At 34.3% G+C, this 13,305-nt stretch overlaps 1 protein-coding gene and 2 non-coding genes across 11 annotated transcripts in view; 1 reads left to right on the top strand and 2 right to left on the bottom strand.

The window, feature by feature from the left end:
* LOC101891509 (cytosolic carboxypeptidase Nna1) overlaps positions 1-13,305 on the top strand; it is a 239,347-nt gene that overhangs the window by 217,985 nt on the left and 8,057 nt on the right. The window lies entirely within an intron of this gene.
* On the bottom strand, positions 11,223-11,323 carry TRNAY-GUA (transfer RNA tyrosine (anticodon GUA)). The gene is made up of 2 exons: positions 11,287-11,323; positions 11,223-11,258 (listed from the first exon to the last, which is right to left on the bottom strand). It is a non-coding gene; the product is annotated as a tRNA-Tyr (tRNA).
* On the bottom strand, positions 12,480-12,573 carry TRNAY-GUA (transfer RNA tyrosine (anticodon GUA)). Its single transcript has 2 exons — positions 12,537-12,573; positions 12,480-12,515 (listed from the first exon to the last, which is right to left on the bottom strand). It is a non-coding gene; the product is annotated as a tRNA-Tyr (tRNA).

Raw genomic sequence — 13,305 nt, 5'->3', positions numbered from 1 at the left:
TCTGAAGTTGGTTGCGGTTTTTTCATCTCTACCTGTATAGTCCCAACCTGCCACGTCGCAATATTTATATCATATTTATTTAGGTCCCAGACGAAATGGACTATATTGGCCCATTCCTTCGGAACCTACTCCATTAGAGGGTCAAACATTTGAATTATCATAACAGAAGTGAAAATATTATTTAAATCATCGAACATTGGCTCATGTTATACATCTGTCGGTAAAATCGTCTGATAATTTTTAACTCGTTTTCAGTATCAAGAACCACTTGAGCGGAAAAACTCTTTACATGGTAATGGTAAAACTTTTGCAACAACGTAATGAGTAGAAGGCAATAGTAAGTCAGATACCGCTGTTTCGATGCGGCACATTGTGACCGTAATAAATGATACAAATAACCCCGCCGGTAGTCATAAGGCTGAAGATATAAAAATATATTGAACCAAAAAAAAAGTGCCTTCTCATCACCTTGCAACCATGACGTAAAACTATTGCGAAACCAAGTCATTAAAAGCGAAGAAAATTACAATAAAAAAAAAACTTTTTTTTTCACTTATTTCACTTTGCCCAGGTTTTCTTCCGCTTTTCATTGAGTTAATTAAAAAAAAATTGCAATTACTTTGCTTTTAATTGGATGATGCCTCGTTGTTTTCTGTCTGTCTCTGCCTGCTATTGAAAATGAGAGAGAGAGAGGGAGAGAGAGAAACACCAATGAATTAATTGTTTTTCGACATCTTTGTAAAAATTGTATAATTTACATTTAAATCGATTTTCTAGGTGATGATGATGCCAAAGCAGGCAAGAGTAGAGGGGAGAGCGCAGGGAAGAAGAGAGAGAAGACCGAAATTACAAAACAACAAACGTAAATTAATTAAAAGTTCATTGTCAGGGACACTTTCAACGACTCATTCATGTTAATTTATTGGTGTGAAGGTAGGTAGGTGGTGGTGGTCCAAGAAGGAGATGGGGGGAATTAATCTGAAATCCGAACAAAATACAATGAAAACACAGAAAAAAACAAGCAATTGCCAAAAAACCAACGATAAGGGGGTGGGCAGAAGAATCATCACAATGAAACTAATTTTCAGGGTGAATGGTCACTTTGTCGTACGATTGAATGATGGAAACACACATATGTATATACACACCTGTATGTGTGTGTAAATGGGTAGGGAGAGAAACATGTAAATTCTCACAAAAAAACTCTCAAGAAAAATAAATATATAAAGCCCTTTTATGACATTTTTGGTGCGGAGAGAAAAAAACACAACCTCACATAAACAAATTACCCCAAAATTGGAAATTATCGGCAATTGAATGGGTATCGCAAAGTGTGTCACAACTTTTTATACCCACCACCATACTATGGAGGGTATATTAATTTTGTCATTCCGTTTGTAACTCCTCGAAATACTCATGTCAGACCCAACAAAGTATATATATTCTTGATCAGCTAAGACGATTTAGCAATGTCCGTCTGTCTGTCAGTCTGTCTGTTGTAATGTAATCACGCTATCTTTCGAACAAATTGAGATAGAAGGCTAAAATTTTGCACACATGTATATTTTACCAGTAGGCAGGTTAAGTTCGTAAATGGGCCATGTAGGTCCAAGTTATCATATAGCCCCCATATAACGGTACCTCCTCATATTCGGTATTTTGATGATTTTAGCCACATTATTCGCCGGAATTGCTTCATATTTGGCATTTGAAGTTCGTATTGGATACTACAGCCTAAGACAGAAAATTATCTGAGCAGGTCCACGTCTTCATATAGCCCCCATATAACGGTACCCCCTCCCCCCCATATTCGGTATTTTGATGATTTTAGCGACAGTGTTTACAGGAATCGTTTCAAATTTGGTGTTTGAAGTTCGTAATGGATACTACATCCTAAGTCAAAAAATGAAATGTAGGTGAAATGTAGGTCCACGTCTTCATATAGCCCCCATATAACGGTACCCCCCGATATTCGGTATTTTGATGATTTTAGCGACATTATTTAGCGGAATCGTTCCAAATTTGGTATTTCAAGTTTGTAATAGATACTGCAACATAAAACAGAAAATGGGCCATATAGGTCCACGTCTTCATATAGCCCCCATATACCGTACCCCCCGATATTCGGTATTTTGATGATTTTAGCTACTTTATAAACAGATTTTTCTTCAAGTTTCGCATTTAAATATTGTAATAACTTATGACAAAAGTTGCCTATGCAGACCCACGTCGTCGTATAAGCGTTCGGTATTTTTAAGATTTTAACAGAACTTTTAACGGATTTTATTATTTGGAAATTGCCAAATTTGTACCAAATGGTGGAGGGTATTAAAAATTCGGCCCGACCGAACTTATAGCTTTTTTACTTGTTTGTTGTTAACTCAGCGCACATATGTGGGAAGGAAACACAATATACTCGCATAGAATTATGTGCCAAATAGCAACCTCAGCCACTAGCTACCACCTGCTAAAGGTGTGATCGATCGCCGACTGTAATGCAATACTTTTCACACCAAATTGCCCGATTTTGAAATTAATGATATAATAGATATGTTAGCACGTTTATTGTTAAATGTGAGACAAACATTTTTGCAATGATCTGGGGAACATTTTTCGATTATCTGAAATACGCATCAAAATAAAAAGATCATTCTAGAAATACTTCTTTCAAATTTTTGATACATGTTCTTATTTGACACTGATATTACAGGGACCATTCGATGTGGTTGAAAATTCACATAATACAATATTTATATCAGACTAGGTGAGGTGCGAAAATTAACAATACCGGGCCAAAATTATCATAACCAACGTAATATCAAACAGTTTAGCCAGGCCGAACTTTTAACACACTTAACCATTTGGAAAGGAAATTAAAAAATGTGAAAAAAATGTTTAGTAAAAATATACCATTATATGGAGGCTATACGAAGACGAGGAAACACATAAATAATTTTTTTTGTCTTAAGCTGTAGTACCGATACCGAACTCCAAAAAACTGTTAAAAATGTTTAGTAGAAAAATACCGTCATATATGGTCTATATGAAGACGGGGACTTACATAAGTAATTTTTTGTCATAGACTGTAGTACCGATTCCGAACTTCAAATACGAAATATTAAACAATTCCCCTAAAATCCGAAATATGCCGAGAAAGGGACGTACCGTTATATGTACGCGAAGTCGTGGACACGCATAGACAATTTTTTGTGTCCATTAAAAACTTCAAATACGATAAATAATGTCACAAAAATACTGAATGTCTGGTGGTATTGATATATGATGGTTATTCGCAGACGTGAACCTGCAAAAGTAAATTTTTTTAGCCTGTAGCACCGACTCCGAAATTCAAATACGAACTTTTAAACAATTCCAGTAAATAATGTCGCTAAAATCATCAAAATTCCGAATATCTGGAGGTACCGTTATATGATATGGGGGCTATACGAAGACGTGGAACTGTCCAGAAAATTGTCGATCATAGGCTGTAGTGTCCATTACGAACTTCAAATACCAAATTTGAAACAGCTCCGGTGAATAATGCCGCTAAAATCATCAAATACCGAATATCTGGAGGTACCGTTATATGAGGGCTATACGAAGACGTAGACAGACAGTTTTCTGTCATAGGCTGTAATATCCATTACGAACTTCAAATACCAAATTTGAAACAAACTCCGCTGAATAATGTCGCTAAAATCATCCAAATACCGGATATCGGGAGGTGCCGTTGTTTGGGGGCTATACGAAGGAGTGAACCTGCACGGACAATTTTCCGGCATAGGCTGTAGTATCCATTCCGAACTTCAAATACTAAATTAGAAACATTTGCGGTTAATAATGTCACTTAAATCACCAAAATACCGAAAATCGGGATTTACCATTATATGGTGATGTAAATATTATATTTTTCCTACACCACAAGGTGGTCAGGGTATTATGCCTTTGTGCAATTGTTTGTAACAGACATAGTTCCTTTTGATGATCTGCATAGAATCACATTCTGAGTCGATTTATGTCCGTAAGTCTGTCCATGTATTTTTGTAAACAAAGTACAGTTCGCATTTATTGGCCTATCCAAATGAAATTTTGCACAGATCATTTGTTTGACCCCAAGGACGAACCCTATTGAAATTGGAGACAATCGGTAAAAATTTAGATATAGCTCTCATATATATCTTCGTCCGATTTGCCTTTTATTGTGCACCAAACGTGTAGCATCAGCCAGAATAGTATGAAATTTAGCACATACAACCAAATTAGGCCTGAAAATAAGTATGCCAAATTTGATCGAAATCGGTTCAGATATACCTATATCTCCCATATATATTGTACATCCGATTTGTTATTTTTGTCCTCCACAGCCGTAATATGCACTCTGTAACAACAATATTTGGGGAAATATAGCAAATACAGCTCAGAAATACATTTGCTAAATTTTATCGAGATCGCTTCAGATTTGGATATAACTCCCACATATAACTTCGTCCGATTTGCCTTTTATTGTGCACCAAACGTCTAATATTTGTTTGGAATTTGGCACTAACGACGGAATTGAGTCTAGAAGCTAGTATGTCAAATTTGGTGAAGATCGGTTCAGATATAGCTATAGCTCCCATATATATATTGTTCATCCGATTTTGTTATATTTGTTACCCACAACCGTAATATGCACTTCGTAACAACGATATTCAGGGAAATATATGAAATACAGCTCAGAAATATATTTGCCAAATTTTATGGAGATCGGTTCAGATTTGGATATAGCTCCCATATATATTTTTATCCGATTTCAAATTAATCGTCCACCAAATGGGCAATACAAGTCCGAATTTAAAAGATACAAATGCTTCGGCATATTTAGTCCTTTGAACTTTAAATTATAATTATAATCATAGCGTTTATGATTGAATTCTCCAACAAAAAACTTTTAATTGTTATGTGGAGCTCTACTAAATTAGGAAAGTCGCGACCCGCCCGACTTTAAGTTTTTTTTTTTCTGGTTTTAAATTACAGTCTATCTGGAGATCGAAACCACTAAAATAAAACTTTAAAAAATATTAGAAAAACAAATATTTAAATACATAACAAATATACAAACAAGTATTTTTTACTATTTCCTTTTAAAAACTAACAAAAAACACCTCCCGAAAAGTTTACCACACAAAAACAAAACATTTCATTTTTACAACCAAACCAAATAATCTATTCCTCAGTGGCATGAATTTGGTTGTTAATATTTTTTTTTTTTTTTTTGGGTTATCCTTTGTCGTTGTGGGTTTTTGCGGTTGCATTGCTCTTGGGTTCTTGGCATTGACAGTGATTTTTTTATGTATGTCACAACATGCCATCCGGATAGCCAAAGAAAGAAGAAAAAAAACGCAAACAACGCCAAAATCCCCAACACATAAAAGAAAGTTTGTTGTTGTTATTTTTTTTTCTTCGCTGTGTAACATTTAAAACAAAACGACGACAAAATAGCAGCAACAACAAAAAAATGCAGTTTACAAATAGGTCAGGCAAAAAGTCGCATAGAAAACACAATAACCAAAATAGCACCAACCCTCCTCCCAAAAAAAGAAGAGCTACCAACCCGAAAAAAAAGAAAAATTAAATGGGACAGACTTGTGACAGCGCGGAAAACCAAAAACAATCAAAAGAAATGGCTATAAAGACAAATGAATGCCAAAAAAAAAAAAAAAAAAAAAAAAAAAAAACAAAACATCAAATGTAGCTGCTTGGCTGCATGATTTTTTTGTTTCGTGTAAAAAAACAACAACAAGGTGGCCAAAAAAATCAGACTATAAACGACAATAGTTGTGGTTACCAGGAGCCCAGCTGGCCCAGCTGAATATGGCAAAGCAAAACAAAAAACTTAGCGGAAAATTCTTGAGGAAAACCCTGCATGAGTAGCTGAAAATTACGTGTTTTCTGTTTCAAAGACACAGCGGTTTTTGTCTTCTTCCCAACTTGGCGGCAATGGCGAACAACAATAAAGTACATTGTACTTTCGCAGCGTCTTTGTTGTTCCTGTGGCCGCCACCACCATCAGCAATTTATGGCCAAATAAAGGTTTCTTTTTTGATTTTCGGTATTTGGTGTTTTGGTGGTGGCATTTTTTTAGAACCTTCACCATCAAATGGGAGGGTACATTAAGTTTGTCATTTCGTTTGCGACATTTCGAAATTGGAAATAAAAAATACAAGGTGAAATGAAAAAACTGCAACCAACTTCAGGCTGCTGTCGTTTCCAAGCCACTCTTCCGACAGCTGTTAAAATTATTCCAGTCTCAGGTCATTATATTGTATACAAGCGTACAAAAGCATTTTGTTGAGAATTTTCCAGAAAAAAATTTATTCATGATGGAATTCAAGAGTGATAGTGTGATTTCTTTATATTTGGCTGGAAAACCACAAGTGCCTATTGTTAGAGTACTCCAGCATTTAAATGTGAATAAATCTTTTGTATCTCATACTATCGCTCGTTACCTTGATACTGGTAGCGTAGCCCGACGTCAAGGAAGTGGACGGAAGAAAACAGCAACATCAACAGAAATGGTTCGAAAAGTAAAGAAGCGAAAAGTAAAGAAGTGATCGAAACCCGAATGGCAGTGACCGAAAAATGGCTCGTGAGCTGACATATCGCAATATTCCATTCGGCTAATATTGAAAAATGAGCTCGGAGTAAAGCCATTGAAATTCCAAAAAGTGCCAGAATTTACACCTCAACAGAAAGAAAAGAGACTCAAAAGAGCTAAAGAGTTGCTTCGCTTGGTCGAAAGTGGTGAACTGCCGAATTTGGTTTTCTCCGCTCCCATGAGAAAACAGTCGTTGTCCAACAGTTTGTAAACAAACAAAATGATCGTGTTTACTTGCCAAAGAGGTTAGCTGAAAATGTGCACCTTCGGTTGGCCACCACAACTCAAGTGCACACCATGGTGATACTGTGGGCCGCCATACAGCCGATGGTCAATCTCCGCTCGTATTTATCGACCGTGGCATCAGAATAAATGCCGAATATTATTGCGAAAATATTCTGGAAGATGTATTAAAGCCTTGGGCTCGCAAACATTTTGGCCGCAGACCTTGGACATTCCAACAGGACTCAATACCATCGCACTCAGCACGCGCCACCCAAGAATGGTTACAAAATGGGGTTCCTCGCTTCATTTCCAGCGCACAATGGCCACCAAAATCTCCGGATACCAATCCGTTGGACTATTGTATCTGGAGTATTTCGAAAGTCAAGGCTGGCACTAAAAAATACCAAAGTGTCGATCACCTCAAGCAAGCGCTTTGCCGGGAAGGGGCCAAAATACCGCAGAACAACATTTGGGCAGCGTGTGACGGTTTCATTGGACGTTTGAAGGTCATAATTCGTTCCAATTCGAACAAATCTAATCTTATTCTAAAATTTGATGCTCTTTCCGACATTTTTTGCTTTCAGTTAATAAAATTTGAAAAAAAAAAAAATGTAAAAATTATGGCGTTTGACTTTGTTGCAGTTTTTGTATCCCTCCCTGTATGAAATAGTACAATCTCCATCTTAACATAAACAAGCTAAAAAGCAGTAAGGTCGGCCGGGCCGAACTTTGAATACCCTCCACCATTTGGAACGAATTTGGAAATTTCCAAAAAATAAAATCCTTAAACAATTCTGTTAATATTTTAAAAGTACCGAATATAGCCGTTATATTGGGATCTATACGACGTGAACCTACATAGGCATTGTTTGCCATTAGCCATTGTCATATTCAAATTCGAAACTTGAAATAAACGGTGAATAATGTAGCTAAAATCATCAAAATATCGTATATAGGTAAGTACCGTTATATCGGAGCTGTGCGAAGACTTGGGCCAGTATAGACAATTTTCTGTCACAGGCTATAGCATCCATTACTAACGTCAAGTACGATATCTAAAACAATTTCGGTGGGTATTGTACCTAAACTCTTCAAAATACCGAATATAGGGAGGTACTGATGTATGGAGCCTATACGAAGACCTGGGCCTGCATAGGCAATTTTCTGTCACAGACTGTAGTTCCCATTACGAACTCTTAATACGTAATTTGAAACAATTCCGGTGAATAATGACGCTTAAATCTTCAAAATATCGAATTTTGGGAGGTACCGTTATATGAGGTCCATACGAAGACGTGGACCTGCACAGACAATTTTCTGTCATAGGCTGTAGTATCCATTACGAATCTCATGCCCCATTTACGAACTTAACCTGCCTACTGGAAAAATAAACACGTGTGCAAAATTTTAGCCCTCTATCTCAATTCGTTCGAAAGATAGCGTGATTACAACAGACAGACAGACGGACAAACAGACGAATCGACTTAGAATTTTACGCTGATCAATTATATATATACTTTGTTGGGTCTGACATGAGTATTTCGAGGAGTTATGGTGGAGGGTATAAAAATGTCTATTCTGAAAAATCTACTTAAGTGAGTTTTAGCACTCTTAAAAATATTAGCGATTGACTAATGTACAGCATCTAACAATCGACCACACTGATCGATCCCAACACTTCCTCCTCATCGATTTTCTCTCTGTTACATTTTGGCCAAGGCGGGCATTCAAAAGGAATTCAAACATTCCGCCCCAAAACAAAATGTTGAAAATGTAAATAAGTGATTTATGCAGGTACAATTGGCAAAATTACAACCGAATGCATTTCGTTTCAATATTTTGCCATTAATCAAATAATGTTCGTTACCCGCCAGCCACTTCCCCGTTGGTCGATGTTCAAAGATGTCTACGGGACTACCATGGCACGAGGCATAGACTAACGGCTGTTGGCAGAAATTTTTAGTTGTGAATTTACAGCAAAACGCCTTAAGACAATGATTTATTTATTTTTCCTTTGATGTTATTGTTATTTTTTCATTCATTTTTGTTGGGTGTTTATTGGGAATTTTATTGGACTGTTTTGAAGATGGATTGGGTGGATTGTAGATTGCTTTTTTTTTTGAAAAAGTGTATGGGCGTTTAAAATCTAATAAAAATTAAGGACAATGAAAATATATATTTAATTTAATGTAATCTTCATAAGAATAATATCAGCCTTTACGAATGTTTTTTTTTTTTTTTTTTCTATAAAATAGGAGTTCTCATGTGCAATAAGATTGGAGTAATAACTACCAAAGAGTAAAAATAGATAAAACTCCTTTTTCTACATTTTCGAAAATTTTCGGATAAATATTCCTTGAAATCCTCTAATTTTGGGTATATAGCAGTATTATAGACTAGCAAGTGTCCGCTACTTCGTCAGCGAAAAGTCCACCTTAAAATTTTAGATTCGTTCTAACAGTTCAGCCGTATGGCTACGTGATTCATCGAAATAATGGTTTTAAACCCCAGATCTCTTTGTACCAAATCCCTTTCAGGATATTTGGAGTCGATCTAGCTACGTCCGTCCGACCTTCCGTCTGGCTGGCTGGTGCACACGATAACTCTCGAACGGAGTATCCGATTTGATCCAAACTTGGTACATCGTAATATTCTTATCATACTTAGATTGCGTTCGGAAAATTCCCACAAAAATTCAAATTTTCCTAAAAAGAAGTTAGAACAGCCGACAGATGTATACCCTCAGCCAATGCTCGATTATTTAAATATATTTTGACGTCTGTTATGATTATTCAAAAAAACATGTCCATATCCATATTTCGTATCGGATTTAAATAAATATGATATAAATATTGCGACGTGGCAGGTTTGGACAATATTGGTTACTTCCTTCACTTTATATGAGGTATGTGCTATTTTTTAGAAAATGTTAAAAGAGAGCGCGAGGTGTCACATATAGTCGACTGAAGTATTCCATTTTCATACCTCATCTAATACAGATAAAACCAGTAAAGAAAGACCTAAAATCGGTCGGGGCCGACTTTATGATACCCTACACCACTTTGCTAATTTATTAAAGCTCCACATAACAATTAAAACTTTTTATGGGAGAATTCAATCATACACGATATGATTGTAATCATAATTTAAAGTTCAAAGGACTACATATGCCGAAGCATTTGTATCTTTTAAATTCGGACTTGTATTGCCCATTTGGTGCAAAATTAATTTGAAATCCGATAAAGATATATATGGGAGCTATATCCAAATCTGAACCGATCTCGGTGAAATTTAGCAAATATATTTCTGAGCTGTATTTCATATATTTCCCTGAATATCGTTGTTAAGGAGTGCATATTATGGCTGTGGGTAACACATATAACAAATCGGATCAACAATATATATATGGGAGCTATAGTTATATCTGAACCGATCTTCACCAAATTTGACATACTACCTTCTAAACTCAATTCGGTCGTATAAGCCAAATATTAGACGTTTGGTGCACAATAAAAAGTAAATCGGACGAAGTTATGTATGGGAGCTATATCCAAATCTGAACCGATCTCGATAAAATTTAGAAAATGTATTTCTGAACTGTATTTGCCATATTTCCCCAAATATTGTTGTTGCAGAGTGCATATTACGGATGCGGAGGACACAAATAACAAATCGGATGAACAATATGTATGGGAGCTATAGCTAAATCTGAACCGATTGCGCTCAAATTTGGTACACTTATTTTCAGGCCTAATCTGATTGTATGTGCAAAATTCCATACTATTCGGGCTGATATTACACTTTTGGTGCACAATAAAAAGTAAATCGGACGAAGATATATATGGGAGCTATATCTAAATTTTTACCAATTATCTCCAATTTCAATAGGGTTCGTCCTTGGGCTAAACAAATGTTGTTCGGAAAATGTCATCTCAATCGGATAATAAATGCGACCTGCATTTTGGTCACATGAATACATAGACAGACGGACGGACGGACAGACAGACAGACGGACGGACGAACTGACACGCATAAATCAACTCAGAAAGTGATTCTATGGAGATCCTCAAACAATACTATAGGTCTATCTCGCTTCCTTCTCCATGTTACAAACAAATGCACAAAGACACCTTGTGGTGTAGGGTATAAAAAAAATTCGAACTATATTGAAAATATTTTTAAAAAGTCATTCTACTTATTAAGATTTTAAAATATCGCATTACAGGCAGTACATATAAAACATCCAAAAGTGTGCTTGCTGTACATTTCAAACCTAAAACAAAACATTTCGAAACCATTTGAAAACACAAAAATAATAAATTAAAAATAATGTAAAATAGTAATATTTAGAAAAAGTTATTCCTTCGAGCCGGATTTGAACCAGCGACCTATGGATATCTACGATTAATCGCTCACAGCGCTCTCTACAGTCCACCGCTCTACCAACTGAGCTATCGAAGGTTATACGAGTTTACTGGCAAATTGAACACTTGTACGAGAGCGTAAACAAATCACCTCTTACAATTTCCACCACTCGGACAGCATTGGTGAATTTTGTAGTTATTTGTGAAACCAATCTCTCTCTTGGGTTGTTGTCCACGATAGAGTTGTATAAAATTGTTGTTATTGTGAATGACGCGTGGGGATTTGTGCCCATTCACCCTGACATTGTGTTTAGTACATTAAAGGTGAAAACAATTTGGTGGATTTTAACCACGCATCAAATTGCAGAAAGCCAGGTGGTGAGATTTTCTTGGCAACGAATTTTGTTGGTATGACATTGTAATACAGCAAAACAAATGCGTGTGATTATGCTAAATAAATAATTTGATTGTTTTTAAATAACATAAAAATAACTATATAATAATACAATAATAATAATAATAATAACAATAATAATAATAATAATAATAATAATAATAATAATAATAATAATAATAATAATAATAATAATAATAATAATAATAAGAATAATAATAATAAGAATAATAATAATAATAATAATAATAAGAATAATAATAATAATAATAATAATAATAATAATAATAATAATAATAATAATAATAATAATAATAATAATAATAATAATAATAACAATAATAATAATAATAATAATAATAATAATAATAATAATAATAATAATAATAATAATAATAATAATAGTAATAATAATAATATTAATAATATTAATATTAGTATGATAATAATAACTATATTATATAATAAAAATAATGCTAACGTTTATATTTATAATAATATCAATATAATACAAATTATGGGAATAGAAAATTATTTTAAATAATTTTTTTTAAGGAAGTATTTTAAAAATAAAATTTTCTTGATTTACATTGATATCCCCTATTTATTGGCATCGAATATAAGATATAGACTTCTATGAACGCGATACTTTCAGTTTCTAATGGAATTTGTGGTATATGTACTTACATGTATATATTTTTTTTATAACTGAAGGAGCCCCAAGTCCATTGAAATGTAATGATATAATATATTTTAACATACCTGCAATATAAGAAAAAGAAAACATTTATTAAATTTCATATTTTGTCTAATTTAAAATTAAAACAAAAAAACATTATTTATACAAAAAAAAAAGAACTCCTTCGAGCCGGATTTGAACCAGCGACCTATGGATTTCTACTTTCAATTGCATTTTCTACAGTCCACCGCTCTACCAACTGAGCTATCGAAGGTTATGGTGTCGCTGCCATATATGGAAAAATTCCATGGTGATATTTTAATACGATATTTTTTTCTAAATCGAGAAAATATTTATGTGAACAAAATTCCAGAATATTAATTTATATTCATAATCTGTGTTCATGTTCGAGCTTTTTATCACCATCAGAAATAATCAAAAATTAAATTTCATTGTTTGAATTATATTTATTTTGATATAAAAATCTTTCAAAAATAATATCCGAATTTTAATAAATGTCCACATTTATTGGATTTATTAGCGACCTGTTTCTAGAGAAGCCTTTATAATTTTGTCAAGAGGATATTAATGTCGATTCTTGCGATTCTGTTGATAATTTTCTTACTTCCCGGTGTAACATTGAGGAGGGAAACATGTACATTTTAATAGCGCTTTAAAACTACAAGAAGGTATTGATTTTCAAAAATTGAATTAGAAAAATTAGAAAACTGAGATTTATTTTTATGGGGTCCACTTTTTCTGTTACACCAGCCCATTACCAAAAAGATACAAATGATCAACATATGGAAAATCAGATTACATCCAAACAATTCTAACGAAGTGTGTCTATGCTATTCCCATATAGCCCGCTTATAGCCCCCATATAACGGAACCTCCAAATATTCGGTATGTTGATGATTTTAGCGACATTATTCACCGGAATTGTTTCAAATTTGATATTTGAAGTTCGTAATGGATACTACTGCCTTTGACAAAACTTTTTGTA

Source organism: Musca domestica, unplaced genomic scaffold (genome assembly GCF_030504385.1).
Source record: "Musca domestica strain aabys unplaced genomic scaffold, Musca_domestica.polishedcontigs.V.1.1 2, whole genome shotgun sequence".
In the NCBI taxonomy this organism is placed as follows: domain Eukaryota; kingdom Metazoa; phylum Arthropoda; class Insecta; order Diptera; family Muscidae; genus Musca; species Musca domestica.
This window is presented reverse-complemented; position numbering and strand designations above follow the sequence as displayed.